The 16611-nt window shown below is 47.0% G+C and overlaps 1 protein-coding gene across 6 annotated transcripts in view; it reads left to right on the plus strand.

The window, feature by feature from the left end:
* The first annotated feature begins 11234 nt into the window (after window positions 1-11234).
* ATXN1 (ataxin 1) overlaps window positions 11235-16611 on the plus strand; it is a 417826-nt gene continuing 412449 nt past the window's right edge. For 3 of the 6 annotated variants that reach the window (XM_043590764.1, XM_043590761.1, XM_043590766.1), the window contains exon 1: window positions 11275-11479. The gene's annotated coding sequence lies outside the window, so the exon portion shown is untranslated. Of the gene's footprint in view, window positions 11480-12418; window positions 12740-16611 lie in introns of those variants that run through there. The other 3 variants (XM_043590765.1, XM_043590762.1, XM_043590763.1) reach the window with 2 other exon arrangements.

Consider the following 16611-nt stretch of genomic DNA (forward strand, 5'->3'; position numbering starts at 1 on the left):
AATTTCTTCATGAATCCAAGCCTGATTTTGAAATTCAGCTCATTCTGACTCGGCTTTATGGGCTATATCAGATATAATTAAGTCAAAGATCAAGTAAATAGAATATGTACCGTAGCTTGGCATTTGTTTTGGGTTAGCTTCTAATGACATAATTGCTTTTGTTGGGCCTTACAGGGCTTTGTACGTAGTAGGTCTTGAAAAATATTGCTTCATTAATTCACTTAACAGCTGATACATCTTTGATGAACGTCTATGGTGTGCCAGGCACTGTTCTGGGCATGTGGGTTTTATCAGTGAATAAGACAGACAAAAATCCCTGATCTCCTGACAGTGAACAAAAATAAAAAATTAAAAAAAAAAGAAAATGACACAGACTGTTTTAAGGTAATGCTTTTATGGGATAATAGAGGAGGCAAAATGGACCAGGAAAGTCAGAGGGTATAATTTTAAGTCGGGTGGGTCACATTAGGCTTCTCCGGACCCTTGTGTTTTTCTTAAAAAAAATTTTTTTTTCAACGTTTATTTATTTTTGGGACAGAGAGAGACAGAGCATGAACGGGGGAGGGGCAGAGAGAGAGAGGGAGACACAGAATCGGAAGCAGGCTCCAGGCTCTGAGCCATCAGCCCAGAGCCTGACGCGGGACTCGAACTCCCGGACCGCGAGATCGTGACCTGGCTGAAGTCGGACGCTCCACCGACTGCGCCACCCGGGCGCCCCAACTTTGTGTTTTTCTTTAAGAGAAAAGCACTGAAGAAGGTGAAGAAGTAAGCCATGTGGAGATTCACGGAAAAGCATCTCAAGCCGAGGGACCAGCAAGCCGAAAGGCCCCGAGGCAGGAGAGTGCCTGGCTTACTTGAGGACCAGTGAAGACGACAATGAGGGTGGAGCCCTGGGAGCAAGGAGAGAGTGATAGGATACAGGATCTGAAAGATTGAGGGCGTCCTGATTGTGTGGGGCATCGTGGGGGAGGACTTTGGCTGCAAGAGGAGTAGAGTAGAGCCATTGGACGCTTCTGGGCCGCATCGTGGCATCACGTGGCGCAATCAGCTATGGTGCAGGCTGGTAATGGCAGAAGCAGAGAGACAACTTAGTGCAATAATTCTGATGAAGTTTGGTGGTGTTTTAGCTTGAAGGGTAGCAGTCCGAGTGGTGAGAAATGATGAGATTCTGGATATATTTTGAAGGTAGAGCCAGTTGGATTTGGGGGCAGATTAGATGCGGGGTATGAAAGAAAGACGGGAGTCAAGATGCTTTTTGACCCCAACAGGCGGAAGGATGGAGTTGACCACTTACTGAGGTTTGGATGCAAGAACTGTAGCCTACACCGCGTGGCGACTCTGAGAATAGATAACTCCGGATTCTGGGCTTATGCTTCGGGCCTCCTATCTGCTGGGGAAAACTGCTTGAAATACATGACTTTTCAGTCTTTCTTTGAAAAGATGAGAATCAGAAAGACTGAGGTTTTCATAAGCGTTTTTATAACACTCCAATGAACAATCAAAAAAAAAAAAGCAAGTAACAGTGTTTTGGTCATATTTACTTAAAGCCAATTAACTAATTATTTAATTAATGTGAATTAACAATTAATTTGGTTTTTTAAACTTCTCCTCACCCTACTCCACACACAGGAATACACTTTTTTTTTTTTTTTGAGAGAGAGATGGAGACAGAGAGAGCAGGAGGGGCAGAGAGAGAGGGAGGGAGAGAGAATCTCAAGCAGGTTCCGCACTGTCAGCACAGAGCCTGGTGTGGGGCTCCTTCCCAGGAATGGTGAGATCATGATCTGAGCCACAATCAAGAGTCGGACGCTTAACAGACTGAAATAACCCTTCTGTAGCAGGAAGCTGTTGGTACATTCTGGAACCTGGCAGAGCGAGATAAGGAAGCCCGTGGAAGACTTTTGAGCAGAGGCCCACTGGGGAGCACACTGTGCTGCCTCAGACCTCCGGGGACCTCTGTGCCTGGGGCCAAGAGCCAGCCTTCTCTGCGATGATGGGCAGGTCGTTCTGGAACTCTCCTGACAACTCTCCTATCCCATTGGACCCTCTGTTTATTGGTACAGTCATGAGCAAAAGACCAACCATACATCCAGAACTGATTACCTGTATCTACACAAGAAAGAGATATGACCACAGAGATAAATAAAGAGAAGAAAAAGAACACAACAAACCTGGAATCATGGATCTCAGAAAGGGGGTGTCTTAGTTTCCTGTGGGTGCTGTAACCAATGACTACACATTGGGTGGCATGAAACAAGAGAAATTGATTCTCTCATAGTTCTGGAAGCTCGATGTCCAAAGTCAAGGTGTCTGCAGGGCGATGCTCCCCCTGGGGCTCTAGGGAAGGGTCCTTCCTTGTCTCTTCTAGCTTCTGGTGCTTGCTGGCAATTCTTGCCTTTCCTTGGCTGATGGCAGTCTAACACCAGTCTCCACCTCTGTCTTTGCTTGGCCTTCTTCTCTGTGTCTACTCTGTGTGTCCGTGTTTCTCCTACTCTTATGAGGACAGCAGTCTTACTGGATTTAGGGATCACCCTAACCCAGCAAGACCTCATTTAAACGAATTACATCCGTGACCCCATTGGCAAATAAAGCCACATTCACAGATACTGGGGTGAGGACTTCAGTACATCTTTTTGGGGGGATCTAATCCAACCTGCAACAGAGGGCAATGGGAGCTCACATAAAGAACTGACCCGCGGGGAGATGTCACCTTAGTGGAGGAATGGACAAAAAGAAAACAGTCGCATGCTGAAAATTATAAGCAGAGGTCAGATGGGTTTGGGAGTAACAGGAAGTGTTCGGATAAGAGACGCTCTCACTTTCCATCTGTGCATATGGCCCTGGTGGGGTTTTTTTTTTGTTGTTTTTTTTTTTCTCTGTCAGGGTTTTAAAAAAATATTGTATAAATAAAAAGAATAAGAAAATAGCACTTCTCTGACTCACACATTGGGCAGAACACAGACTCTTGTGATCATCAGGAAAGACTTCACAGAAGTGTTGATGCTTGGGCAGGATCTCAGAGTATGTGGATAAATCACCATGCAAAGAAGGGGTGCAGGGAGGAGAGAGGGCCTCCCATGCAGACATAAAGCACACGCAAAAGCACAATGTGATTTCAGTGTTCCTCTCTTTACCTCCGTAAGCAGGGTGAAAAGCCTTTAAAGGCAAGGCTGAGAGTGTCTACTTAATCTGCATTACTCAGAAACAGTGTTACAAAAATGAAGGGGTAAAATGCTTCTGGTTTTAATAAATGCACAAATACACACCCGATAACCTGGAAGAACACTAGGAGAATATAGAGGGAGGAGTCAATGATCGGGCACATTTGCCAAAACACAAATATGGAAACCCCACCCCTCAGCCAGATCTGGAGAAATCAAAGGGCTGAATGTGGTATAAATTCCTCTGCCCTGATTGCATAAGGAGATCTGCCAACATTTTTTTCTCTGATATATTCCTTTCTGCAGAAAGGGCTGAACCGGGTTCTTAAAAACCTGATCATGAACTGAGATAGGCAATTCTGAATCACCACCATGATCTAGGAAATTTAACTCCTCGCTGATCTTCCCAGATAAGCACCCAAGCTCCTTGCTTCTGACATCTGCATGGGGATCTGGCTGGGATTCTGTCATAGAGCGACTCCCCTTTTTTGGCATAAGAATGCACAGGATGCCAGGAAAGTTCACACGGGGTCACCTAAGTCTCTTTAAATGCATGATGATTCATGGCTGGGGGTGGGGGAGAGAGGACAGTGAGGGGGAAGGAAGTGCTGAGCCGGGAGGCGGAGCGCCGTAATTATGAAATTGACTGCAGAAAAACGCTAGCTCTGGGAGTGATGGGATCACGTGTTCTTACTATTGGTATTGAGGCTACAACTTTTAAGCCAGGGGCTGGGGGGAAGGGCCGCGAAACAGATCAGGTCGCCTGCTTGGCGTTCAGGAGAGAAGCATCAGATGCCTGGCATGTTTATTAGAACTACAATGTATTAATTTCTCTTTGTCTCTGACAGAGAAGAAAGGCTCTCTGATGACAGTACAGTTAGCAGAATAAAAATCTGGCTGTAGTGGGATGAGGGAACAATTTGTCTTCTTGTACTTGATTTACTCGCACTCTGGCCGACAGGGCCTTCCATTCTGTGCCTTCGTCTCGTACTTAAAAAGGGATTGTTTGTAATTTACAGTTGAAGGTTGAGTGCTATTATTCTGCCCTGTCAGGAAGCCTCCGTGGCGGTAGTTTTCCTTCTGTGTCTGTGCCACAGACACCAAGCACATCTGCGTCTTCAGGCTCCAGTCTTGAGAGCGCCCCGAAATCTGCCAACAGACTTGCAGAGAGGGCCTGGCAGAAAAGGGTTCTGCAGACAGCAGACAGCCCTCGGCGAAATCCCCCGCGCCGGCAGGCCAGTTTCCCCCGCGAACTCTGGTTATTTGTGTCAAAAAGCAAAGTTTGCCAAAGCAGTCTTCTCTAACCCTGCCTTTCTGCAAGGGGGTGAACTTGGTAAGACCCTCATGAAAGAATTTTCTTACACTCGGACCCTCATTTGGGTCCGTTTCCCGTTGCCCGTATTGACTCAAAAATAGAGCGAGAGAACTTAATGGCTAGTGTATTTTGATGTCGTGACGTTGGAATAACAGAGAGCTTCCATAACAATTTGATGTTTGTTTTTTTTAGCCTGTTGCCCATGATCTTATTTTGAAGGCATTCTAACTAAGCTTAACATGTACAACCCATCAACTGGCACTACCTTAAATTCAAACAGTGGCGGTTTGGGGCTTTGATTTTAATTTGGAAAATGTATTTCTTTTGAGGAAACAAGATGCCAAGTGGTTAATGAAATGCTTTTAATAGATTTCCAAGTGCTCCCAGCCAACAGCAAACAAAGTTCAACTCACTCATTGCAAGTCTTAAAATGTTCGTTTTCTTTTCATATTATAAGAGCTGTGTTCTTTCGATGCTTAAAGACCATAAATTCTGATTTTTCGTAGGTCACCGCATTACATTCAATCTTGGTCAGAGTTACAGTGATGAAAATTTATCTAGGTCTTGCTTGCAAAAATAAGTAATAGTGGCTAAAAATCATCTCATTTCCTTTTGACACACTCTATTGTGCTGAATGTATTAGAAAGTGGTTTTTTTTTTTTTATGAAATAGATTTCCTTTTGGTGGCCTTGATTTTTTTTTCAAGTTAAGCAACAATTATATAATTGTCATTATCAATACCCCTCTGTCACTAGAAGGTATCAACACCGTTTAGCGAAACCATCTAGCCTCCACAGCAAAACCAGCTATAACTCTAGAATCCTTGTATTTTCTAAAACAGAGCATAAGCTTCTCCCACGGTGGCAAAGTAATTGAGATCCTCCCAGAAAAGACCAAAGACCTAGTCACAGGTGAGCCCAACAAATTTTGGTCTTGCAGGCCCATACTAGGTCGGTCTACCAGTGAGATCACGGCTTGCTCTCAGGGGTCATTTTAACCAGGGATAAGATCCGTGTGTTATATAATATAGTGCAAGGGGGACACCTCTGGAAGGTAGAAAATAATTATTGACTACACTACTACCGAGAGTCATGCCGGAATCCTAATGTCTCCAATTGTGGGTTCTTAGAACTAATTCCTGTACCTCTGTAGTCCTATTATCTCTTACTCGTGCTGTCCATTTGGAAATACAATATGCACTCCATCCCCATGCATAATTTCAAATTTTATGGTAACTACATTACAAAGAAAAAAAGAAACATGTAAAATTAATTATAACGCTGTATTTTATTTAATCTAATATATACAGAATATTTTCATTCCAACATTTAATCAACACGTAAGTATTGAGGTGTATATATGCGTGTGCATGCATGTATATGCATGTGTATGTGCACGTACATACTAAGGCTTTTAAACCCAAGGTATATTTCATACTTACAACATATCTCGATTTGAACTATTCAAGTCCTGAATAGCCACACTGGATAGTGGCTACAATTTGGAGGGCGGACCCGTACTGGGGCATTTGTTTTTATTTCTAATTGGAGACAGGATCTTATTTAAAATTGCCTAATGTGTGTACTGGTAAGTTACAAACTGCTGGCAGATGTGTAATACAGAGGGCTTCATTTCCCTCTTGACTATTGGTGATGTCATCTGCATTGCCCCAAACCAGTCCTGCTACAGTTTGGTGGAAAGTCAAAAAAGATGATTCAGGATCTTTCAGAGTCTCTGCTATGCACAGAGCCCAGTGACTTTAGTTTGGGTGTGGTGAGCTGACCTCAGAGTCTATTGTGTGAGCAGTTTTCACTTTTGTTTTTAGTTTATTTTACTTTTCCGGTCGCCCCAGCTTTTTGTTTCAGAGTGCAATCTAAGGAAGGCGTATTCGTTCTGCAAGTATACTCTGATTTGCTCAGATTTTAAAATGACACATGTAGGATCACACCCTCCCTATAATAGCGTGGTCAAAGGTCTGTCAGTGTTTCCATTAAAAAGTCAAACTTTCCAGGATTTATTACATAGCCATAACAAATGGCTCCAGGCAGAAACTTGGCAAATCCTTCTTTAACGTAGGAGGAGAGGCTTTTTAACAATTTTTGAAAAGGAAAAAAATAAATGTTTACCATTTGTATTTACTCATGTGAGTTTTTGACAGGAAAGACATTCGGATAAAATGCACATCGTATCTTTGTTTATACAAATTTGAAATATTAATATTAGCTTGTAAGTCAGATTTTGCTGAAGAGTTATGCAAACTGCCCTCCCCCTTTGCCAAATTTTTAAGACTTTAGTATTTGATTCTCACATTTGTAAGTCTGACGAGTATAATGATGTGGGGAGGTGGTGGACCAGTTGACTCTGAGACTTGACGTTTCATCGTGGTAAAAATGGACAGTTTCAAAAGATAAGACTTGTCATGGTGGGAATTCCTTGCAGACAGAGATTTCTTACTCATCTATATTCTCATATATAGGGCCTGATTATTGTAGATGTGCAATAAATCACTGCCAGGCAAATGAATGATAAATACATAAAAAGCAGCTGGAGAATTAAGACTGAGTCTCTGTTCATAAGTGTCTTATTTAAATATTCACCTATTAAATATTCACTATCTAGTAACTTGGGAAAATCTTTAAGACTACAAAAAACATGCTGCCAAATCTTTAATGTCTCTGTGTTCTCCCTTATTTCTGAACACCTCAGTGGATCATTATAGCAATTAAATGACCAACGCCACGAAAGCACAAGCTGTTTCCACAACTTTATTGAGGCTTGGCTTTCTCATGTCTTCTCCACCGCCCAGGAGTGTTTGAAGATGCGACACAGAAGGCTGTGGGACGTATGAAATGCTGTATAGATGTAATTGAAATGTAAGTACTCACCAGTGCAAACATTAAGGATAGTCCCCTCCCCACGTTACCGTGAGAGTGAAACATGGTGAAAAGCACACATCCTTTTACCAACATATTTGCCTCCGGGACGAAACCGATTTATCTGAAGTAGTGTTGGGTTAACGGACGTTTTTAAAACAAACAGGAGCTATTCTTAGAGTTACCTTATTCTGTAGCGCACTATTTTTTCCCTAGTTTTACGGAGAAGTAATCGACATACATCAGTGTGTAAGTTTAAGGGGTACCACATGATGGTTTGAGTTGCATATATTGTGAAATGGTCATGTTTATCTTTATTTTTGACTGGAGGAAAGCTAGGGGAATTTTTCGAGGTATGACTTTTGAAGTCCACTTTTTAAAAAAAAACGAAGTCTCAAACTCAAAATAAGTGTATCTGTATTCTATTTAACTTCCCGCCTGTTCGATTATTTAGTTGTTATAACCTGGTAAGCTGTTTGCGTTTGCTTGGCTTTGTTTTGTTTTGTTATGAACTATGGAAGAGGCTACTTCTGATGAAAACATATACTAGGCTTTAAAATCCTTTACCATTTGGAGGGCTTGTAAGCTTGTTTTATTAAGCACTCTTGTGCTCCCTCTGCTGCCGTGAAGAAAACCTTCACATTCAAGACCCCAGGACACTCCTCAGAGTATCCACTTGGCAATGATCATGCAGACGTTTGCATTCAATTGGGGCTTTTCTGAAATACGGTACCATTTGGCCAAAGCATTAAATGTAATAATGTTTCGTTAAAAAGTGCAAATTAGTTAAAAGGGGAGGGGACAAAAGAGGAATAAATAGAAGAATTATGTTCTGCGTCTGTGGGCCAATTCACCTAGACAGAGCCCTGTGGTACAGACGGCATTCTTCATACTACAGTGTGCTTAGGAATCATCAGGGTTGCTGGTTAAAAGGCAGATTGCAATTCAGTAGGTCTGGGGTGGAACTCTCACACTGAATTTCCAAAAAGCTCCCGGATGCTGCCACGGCTCTGAAGATGAGGCTTTTCGAAGCAAAATGTAATACATAATTATAGGATATCGTATTTACCCAATAGCCCTCAAAAGTAGATACTATCAAAACAACGAAGTAGATATAGGGGATAAAAATGATTTTCCACGGTGTTTGAGCAACGCAGGACACAGAGTAGGGGTAAGGCTCAGCAGGCCTTATCTCTCGATTTCCTTTAATTTTGAAATGTGACTTGAGCTTATATGAATACAATAGCAGGTAGATGAATAGGACCATAGTAGCATATACTTGCTACTAACTTCTTGAAAGCCCTGCTCTTTCCCTGAGGCTTTATCTCCATCAGAAAATCTTGTTTATAAAGAGTCAGTTATTTGTGATTGTTGGCCGTCTGAAAAGAAAACGTTTCAACACTAAAGGTAATGAAACTGTATCGCGAGAATACCATTTAAGCGAGACCTCGCAGGAAGGAACAGTTACAGACTTTCATGGCAGTTTATGGCTTTAATCTTAATGGCTAAGAAAGGAAATGACACATTTCTTATTAATTGTCTTTACTGTTTGGGTAATATACATATTTAGCCTCCTTAAGGGAATATTTAAATTAATTGACTAACTCTAATCTGAGTTATGTGTTTTAATTTGTTTAAGGTTGTTAAAATAACTTAAATTAACTGCCTGTGTCAATGTAATAATTAAAATATTAGCTGTTTTTGGCTGAAAATACTCTCAATGGAAGATGTCTAAAAATAGAGTGGAGGTGGATTGGGCAGTCAGAATAAAAAACACCTCGGCTAAGCCAAAAACATGGCAACCAATATTTTCTGTTACAAAAATATTTTAGATGAAGTTAGTTTTTATGAAAGCTGTCTCAAACAGAAACGAGGAGCAGAAGCTCTCTGTTTATTCGCAGGCCAGTAATAATTATATACCTGCAGCACAAAGCATACGTCTCTTCGGGTGCTGAACCAACTGCTTCTGATCCTTTCAGGAGCCCACTCGGCCAAGCAGGGGAAGGGAGGAGCTACTCCCCACTTACGTTCTGAGATATTAGCCTTCACCTTGACGATGCTTGTCAACAACAAAACACCAGGAAGAGCCTTTTCAGGAAACTGTTTTTAACTGTCCACTAGAGGCTGTAATGAGACCAACAATGCCACTTTAGACCAACCTGGGGTTTAAACTGCAACAAGCATTGCTTTTTAAATGGAAAAAAAAAAAGAAAAAGAAAAAGTTGTAGAAACGAGTAAGAGTGAACAGTAGTCTTATTTAAATAGCCACGTATATGTGCATGATATTTCAAAATGCCAGAAAAAAATTATTTCCGGGGCTCCACACCTTCCTAGTTGTTAGGCTTATTTTTATTTCTGGAGCACGTTGGCTCTACGATACAGTTGTTTCAAAGCTGACACATTTCTCTGGGTGATTCTGTACCCTGCTTCGGTTGGTGACTAACCGTTAGGTCATAAGCAAACTCAGCCAAAGGTTTCTCAGATACAGCTTACAGTCAATAGTGGTGGCTTGCAGAGAGAAACTTACGTGGAAAGATCGTGTTTCTAGACACTTGGTTCTAAGCACCTGAAAGAGGTCAAATGCTGCCCCGACACCTACTGGTCTTCCAGAATTATCTGCAGCAGGGAGAACGCCGCACCGAGCTCCCTTCCGCATGGATGTGCCTTCTCTTCCTCCAGGTGCCACACCTGTTGGCAAGGTGCACCCTTCCACATAAGATTTCCTCCCCGGGATGCTAGCACCCAGCGGTGGTACACGCGGAGGGGGCGGGGTGGTGGGCAGTTGAGAACCGCGCTTGAAAATTGAGCGCAGAGGAAGTTCTTCAGCGTGGATTCACCAGAACTGCCATTTGATGCTCGGTTTGCTTTCTGTATCTCCTGCACTGGTTACCTCATTTCCGATTAAATTAATGATCCCGAATTAGCTGCGAGTGGAGTGCGCGGGTCGTCTTCCAAGGCGGGAGCTGGGTACTCCAGTACCCAGGGCAGATTTGCAGACCTGCAGGAAACGAAAAGGAGGTGGCGGGGGGGGGGGGGTGGCAGGGAGGGCACCCGCTTTCCCTGGCAGGGAAGGTGACGGTGCACATGCGGGGGAGGGGACCCTTCAAACTTTCCTGAGTTGCACGCCGAGGCAATCCCCGCAGCCCCGTGGTCCTGGTTCCGGAACGAAACCGGCTTGGAGGGCTAACGTGCACGGCGATCCGAGTTAGTCCTCTCGGACGATTCCCGGCGCGCCTGGGACGAAGGGCACGTCGGGATCAGACTCGACCCCCCCCCCCATTCCTCCCCCTGGGGTACTTCGCTGGCTCGGAGCTGAAGCCCGACACCCCTCGGAGAGTCCTCCAGGGCGCCCCGAGTTGCACCCCGCGGTCGCTCGGTCCCCTCCAACTAGGTGCAGGGGCCCGGGGAGGCGCGCGAGGACCGACCGGTCACCGCTAAAATTACCTCATCGCTTCAGCTCCCCGCCCCTTTCCCAAACCTGGAAGAAGCGTCCCCTCCGGCCTGAGTCGCCCCCCCCCCCGCCCCCCTTCCCCTCCCCCCCAGCTGCCGAGCCGGTTCGGGCCACGCGCCGCCTCCCGGGGGGCCGCGGAGCCCCGGCAGCGCGCAGCCAAGGGTTAAGGGCGCCGGCCGGCCGGCCGCCGCGCCGTGCGCTCTCGGTGCTCCGAGCGGCTCGCCCTGCCGCCCGCCAGAGGGTGCCCCCCCCACCCCCAAGTCGGATCCTTGAGCTGCGGCGGCGGCAGCCAACTGCTCCATATTTGGCTTCTATTACACATTTACATACTGGAGCGAGCGAGCGAGCGAGCGCGAGAGAGCGCGAGGGAGGGAGGGCGGACGGGCGGAGGGAGGAGGGAGGGGAGGGGAGCAGGGGGGGGAGGAGGAGGAGGAGGAGGACGAGGAGGAGGAGGACGAGGAGGAGGAGGAGGAGGAGGAGGAGGAGGAGGAGAGAGCAGAGTATACCGCAGACATCATTTCTACTACAGTGGCGGAGCCGTACAGGACCTGTTTCACTGCAGGGGGATCCAAAACGAGCCCCGCGGAGCAGCCACCAGAGCTACAGCAGCCGCAAGACACTGTTTCTCTCCCTCTGCCCCCCCTTCCCCACGCAACCCCAGATCCATTTACACTTTACAGTAAGTGGCTATTTTTTCTCCTCTGATTCTTTCTCCCCCCTCCCCCATCCCCTTCGCCCCTTATTTAGATTAAAATTTTACCCCTACCGCTGCTCTCCCGAGAGGGGCAAAAGCAACAACCAGCAAACAAACCCCAAACCCCAGTCGCCGGCACAGAAAACAGCTGGAAGAGGAGCGAAGGGAAATCGACGCGTCGTGTTGTGTTGTGTTGTGTGTGTGTATGTGTGTGTGTGTGTGTGTGTACATACAACCTTCTCCCGCTCCAGCCTCCCGGGCCGACACCCCCGCTCGGGGCGCAGGGACGGACGGCAGGGGGCTGCCGGGCCGGTGGGCGCCCGCCAGGCGAGGGGGCGCGCCCGGGTTGGGGGTGCGGGCGCGGGCGCGGGCGGGGAGAGCGGCGGCGGCGCCCCGCTCCGGCGGCTGCTGGTCCGGCCGCGAGTGCGGAGAACCGTGTCCCCCTCCCTCGAGGTGGCGTAGGGGTAGGCGGCGGCGGCGGCGGCCGGGGGTCGCGCTGCCCTCCTCTCCCGCCGCACCCTCCCCAGCCCTCTCCCCTCGGAGGGCGGCGGAGCGAGTGGGTCTGCAGGAGGGTTGGGCTCCCCCCTCCCCCGCCGCGGGTGGCCGCCCGGGCCTCGGAGCCCGGGGCGGGGGGTCTCCCTGGCGGAGGCTGGCCTCGCCGGGTGCGCGGCTACGGGCCGGGACTCTGCGCGCGGCCGGGCGCCGGGCGGTGGGAGCGCGGGGGGCGCGGAGGGGTGGGCGCGGGGGGAAGCCGACGCGCGGGTGCCGGGCGCGCGGCTGGAGTGGCGGCGGCGGCCCTGCTGCCGCCGCCGCCGCCGCCGCCGCCGCCGCCACCGCCGCCCTGTTGGTGCGGCCGCTTCCTGATCATGTGCGGCGGCCGCCGCCCGGAGCCGCGAGCCCGCGAGCGCCCCAGCCCGGAGCCGGCGCCCCCGCCAGCGCCCGCGCGGCCGGAGCGGAGGAGCGGCGGCGGGCGCTGCCCCGCCGGCGCCGGGAGTGAGCGGCTGCGCGGCTGCTGGGAGGGTGAATGAAGCCAGGAGGAGGGGAAGGAGGAGGCGGCGGCGGCGGAGGAGGCGCTGCGGGGATTGGGATGCGCCCTGGAGCCCCGCTGCTCGCTCACTCTGGGCCGGGCCGGAGACTCCGCCACTCCCGCGGCCGCCGCCGCCGCCGCCTCCTACGTGGTTCCAGCGCTGTCAGCAGGCCGGTCCCGCAGGGGGCAGGGAAGGGGCCGGCCGGGCGGAGCGAGAGGTGAGGCGGCGGCGGAGCGCGGCGTGAGTGTGAGTGAGTGAGTGCGTGCGTGTGTGAGTGAGTGTGTGTGTGTGTGTGTGTGTGTGTGTGTGTGTGTGTGTGTGTCTGTGTGTGCGTGCGCGCGCGCGGAAGGGGGGCGGCGAGGCCCGTCGCGGTGGGGAGCGGCCCCTCGGTGGCCACTTGGCTGACTCTGCGGCGCCCCGACCCCTCCCCAGCCCTACCCCCACCCCACCCCACCCCACCCCCAGCCCTCAGGCCTCCTTCCTAAACTCCGGGGCTTGTGCTTTCATTTTATTTCCGACCACGTAGGGGGCTGACTGGGAGCGATGGAACAATTCAGGTTTTTCTAGGGAGACTGAGCGAGGACCTTAGTGGGGGGGTGTTAGTAGGGTGGTGGTGGAGATCTTGCCAGAAAGCAAAACCAAACCAAAAAAAAAAAAAAAAAAATCAGTGTCCAAGGACCGTGGGGTCCGGTTCAACCCCGTGGCCGTTCTGTTTTGTTTTGCTTTCTTAGTATATAATCCTGCAGATAAGAAGGTAATATAAATACTTGGGGAGATTGAGAAATTGCTGAAGAGTAGTAAGGGCAAAGAAAAAAAAAAGCCAGTCGGAAGCTGGTTATATAATGCGCGATGTGGCTAACGAGAACGGCAAGCTATTTTTATTTTGTTTACCGTATGCTGTGCAGTAGGGACTCCTCCAAACTGGTGCCGTCCCCGAAGAGATTCTGAGCTTCCCTGTGCGAGCCACAAGATACAATTAGCAAAAATTGGAAGACCCTATTGCGCCCACAGAATAAAAACTACTGGCTTAGAGTGGCATACGCCCTGCACATCCTTTCCTACGTGCACGGGAATGTGTATATGCAAATAAGTTCCTCCTTTGGCAATCTAGTAGTCACATCTCAATGACATTTGTGTTTTGTAATGCAGGCTGTTCTTAATATTTAAACATTGTCGTTACATATCGTGCAGAGCAGTGGGTAGTTACTTGATGGTTATTTTTAGGCACAGCTCGTTACTTTTCCGACGGTGTTGGTTAAGCCTTTTCTGTTTGGAAGGAGCCCTGCAGTTCCTAGAAGCCCCCGTTAAGCCCACCCTGTGGTGTATTTGTAGTTTGCTACTTGGGCTTTTTTTTTTTTTTTTTTTTTTTTTTTTGAGTGTGGCATGAAGCCTATGTTTGAGGAAACCACCCAAGAGAAGGTTGAGAAAATCCTGCACATGAACTCTTGGAAGGGGATTGCACCACAAGAGCTAATGCTGTGGCATTTAATCTCCTCTGATTGCCCTCCAACTGTGCATGCATCAGTCAATATTTTAGCAGCTCCGCAGACAAATGCGCTTGAAAGCCACCTTCTAGGACCGGCAGAGGTTGAAGGGCTCCCCTGAACCTCCCGCCCGCCTGTCTTTCTCATCATGTAGATACGTGTCAGCGGTATAGGTTTTCCCTGCACTTACTCCGGCCCTGATCACTCCTGTAATTAGATCGGGCTGCCATGGCAACAGACAGTGTTCCTCGTCCATTCAGGTGGGTTTGTCTTGTGCCTGGACTATACTCCAAGTGTTTTATGCCCAGTATTTGTGCTGCTCAAGTCAGAGGAGAGGCTTCACTATTTCAGTTGCTGCTGCTTTCAGTCCTTTGGACGGGCGACACTGAATGAGGCTTCTAAGCTACTCAACTTTTATAAAGGAGACCAACAAGCTGTTCTTGCCCGGTGCAGGATGGAAATGCATCTCCCCAGACAGTGAAAGGAACCTGGCACTCCTGCTGATGTTTATTGTGAACAGATCAACAAGTATTTGGTACTTGTGAGAAACCTTCCAGAGTTTCTAAAGCGACATTTCTTTTGCAGTCTGGTGCCTTTGGCCTTGCGGGCCCTTAACCCCTTCAGGTGTGAAAGCACCTACAGGACTGGTTTTCTGAAGGATTTAACTCTGCACAAGTGATTGATTTAGGAAGCATATCCACATTGTCACATTTCAGAAGTTTACTGTTAGAAGAGCCATTATAATAACAAGAATATAATAACTGACTGCAGGAGCCATTTGATTTTTAATGGCTGAATGGATGCATTTTTTTTTTGAATGTATACATTTTTAATTTGGACCTCTTAGCCATCCAGCATCTTTTACATCTGTGATAGTAAGTTCAAAGGTTTTTCTCTCCGGTGAGAGATGATACAGGCCTGTAGCTAGTAGACTGACCACGGGTGGTGCTTTTGCACAATAAACAGCTTGTACTGTATTTTGAGATATAATTTAATCAGCGTTTAATAATTCAGAGAGCAGTAGTTTACTCTTTGCATTAGGACACTACCTCATTAAGTCCGCTAGGCAGAGAAGAATAACAGAGAAAAAGGAAAGAAAAGTAGCTTTGGTTGCTGAAGCTTTCTGTTCCTCAGGAAATCCACCTAAGCGGGAATATTTTAATAATCCTGCTGTTTGGAAGAAAAAGTAACTGAGAATAATAGTGTCTTGATTTGGTTGTGATCCTGCCAGTGGGTTTAGAGTTTTACAGCCCCATAGCTAAATTGGTAAACCCTTACTTTCCCCTAGGGTAGGATTCCTTCCCGTGGGGGGGGGGGGGGTGGAGGTTTACGGCTCTCTCCCCGTTTAGTGGGTTTATGCCCTGGGTAACTTGATTGTGGCCTGTTCAGATCAAGTGTTGCTGTGGTTAAGTTAAAAGGAGCTATTTTTTTCTAGGCTGTAAATAGATGGGAAGCAAGGATATGAAATAAGGTCCAGAAGTTTGAGTTTTACATGCTTTGGAGGTCCTAGGTTATATTTGCAGCATATAGAAGATCTCTTCACTTGCAGTAAAATGTGAATGCATTTTTGAATGCTAAAATAAGTATGAAAAATGTTGGTTGATTGGGAACTGTGAAAGTCAGTATTTTCCTGTCTGGATTTCGTTTTAAGAGGGTTTGGGTAACAGAAGTGATACTTTGTCGGAAATATTATAGCTAGGCTCCCGGGCCTCTGAATTGTCTTTCAGGCTTGAAGAAAGATTCAAGACAAACTCTTTAACCACCAGATTATATATCAAGTGCCTGTAGATGGCCTTGCATTTCAGTGGCTGTGAGTCTTGGGCAAGGCCAGCCTTATGAGAGTAGTGAAACATTAGTAAACACATTTCAGCGAGTCCAGTATTTATTGTCATTGTAGAGTATAAGGACTTACATTCCTTTTGTGTAATATGCCTTTATTTATTTATTTATTTCCATTCTGAAATGTCAAGTGGATTTTACTTTTGCAGTTACCTTGAATGACAGTTGGCTGATTACTGACACACTGTAACAGCGGCTCATTTTGTTTCCTGGGAGAAGTTAGTCAATAAACATATTTTATGAAAACCCGGGAAATGAGTGTATAGGGGTGAATGTTAATTCTTTCAACTACAGTTGTGTGTACGTAACAACATGGTTGAGACTCTGAACAACTTAAAAATCTTGCGTATGTGATGGGGCATAGGGCGAGAGACAGGATATCATTTTTGGGGTGGCCCTAACTAATTTGATTTCCATTGCTTTTTCTTTTCAGAGTTATTCAGTAATTTGAATGATTGGCTTCTGTGAGAGATTCAGATATGTACAAGCTTAACTGCTTCAAAGAATGGGTTTAATTCCGGTCATACTTTCAAGGTTACCAGAAGCAGGCCCTCCTTATTTTGTTAAAAGCATTGAAAATAAATGAATTGTAGAAATCTCAGCAGAGATCGTAATTTCTGTCCTAGGGCATTACCCACAGGACTGCTCATTTTTAAGAATGAATTTTGCAGTCCGCAATTCTGCTGTTCACATTTTAGTTTCATCGAATTCAGTTCAATAAAATGCTCATTCAAAATTTCTTTAAGGGATGATATAATAGTGAGCA

Source organism: Prionailurus bengalensis, chromosome B2 (genome assembly GCF_016509475.1).
Source record: "Prionailurus bengalensis isolate Pbe53 chromosome B2, Fcat_Pben_1.1_paternal_pri, whole genome shotgun sequence".
NCBI lineage: Eukaryota > Metazoa > Chordata > Mammalia > Carnivora > Felidae > Prionailurus > Prionailurus bengalensis.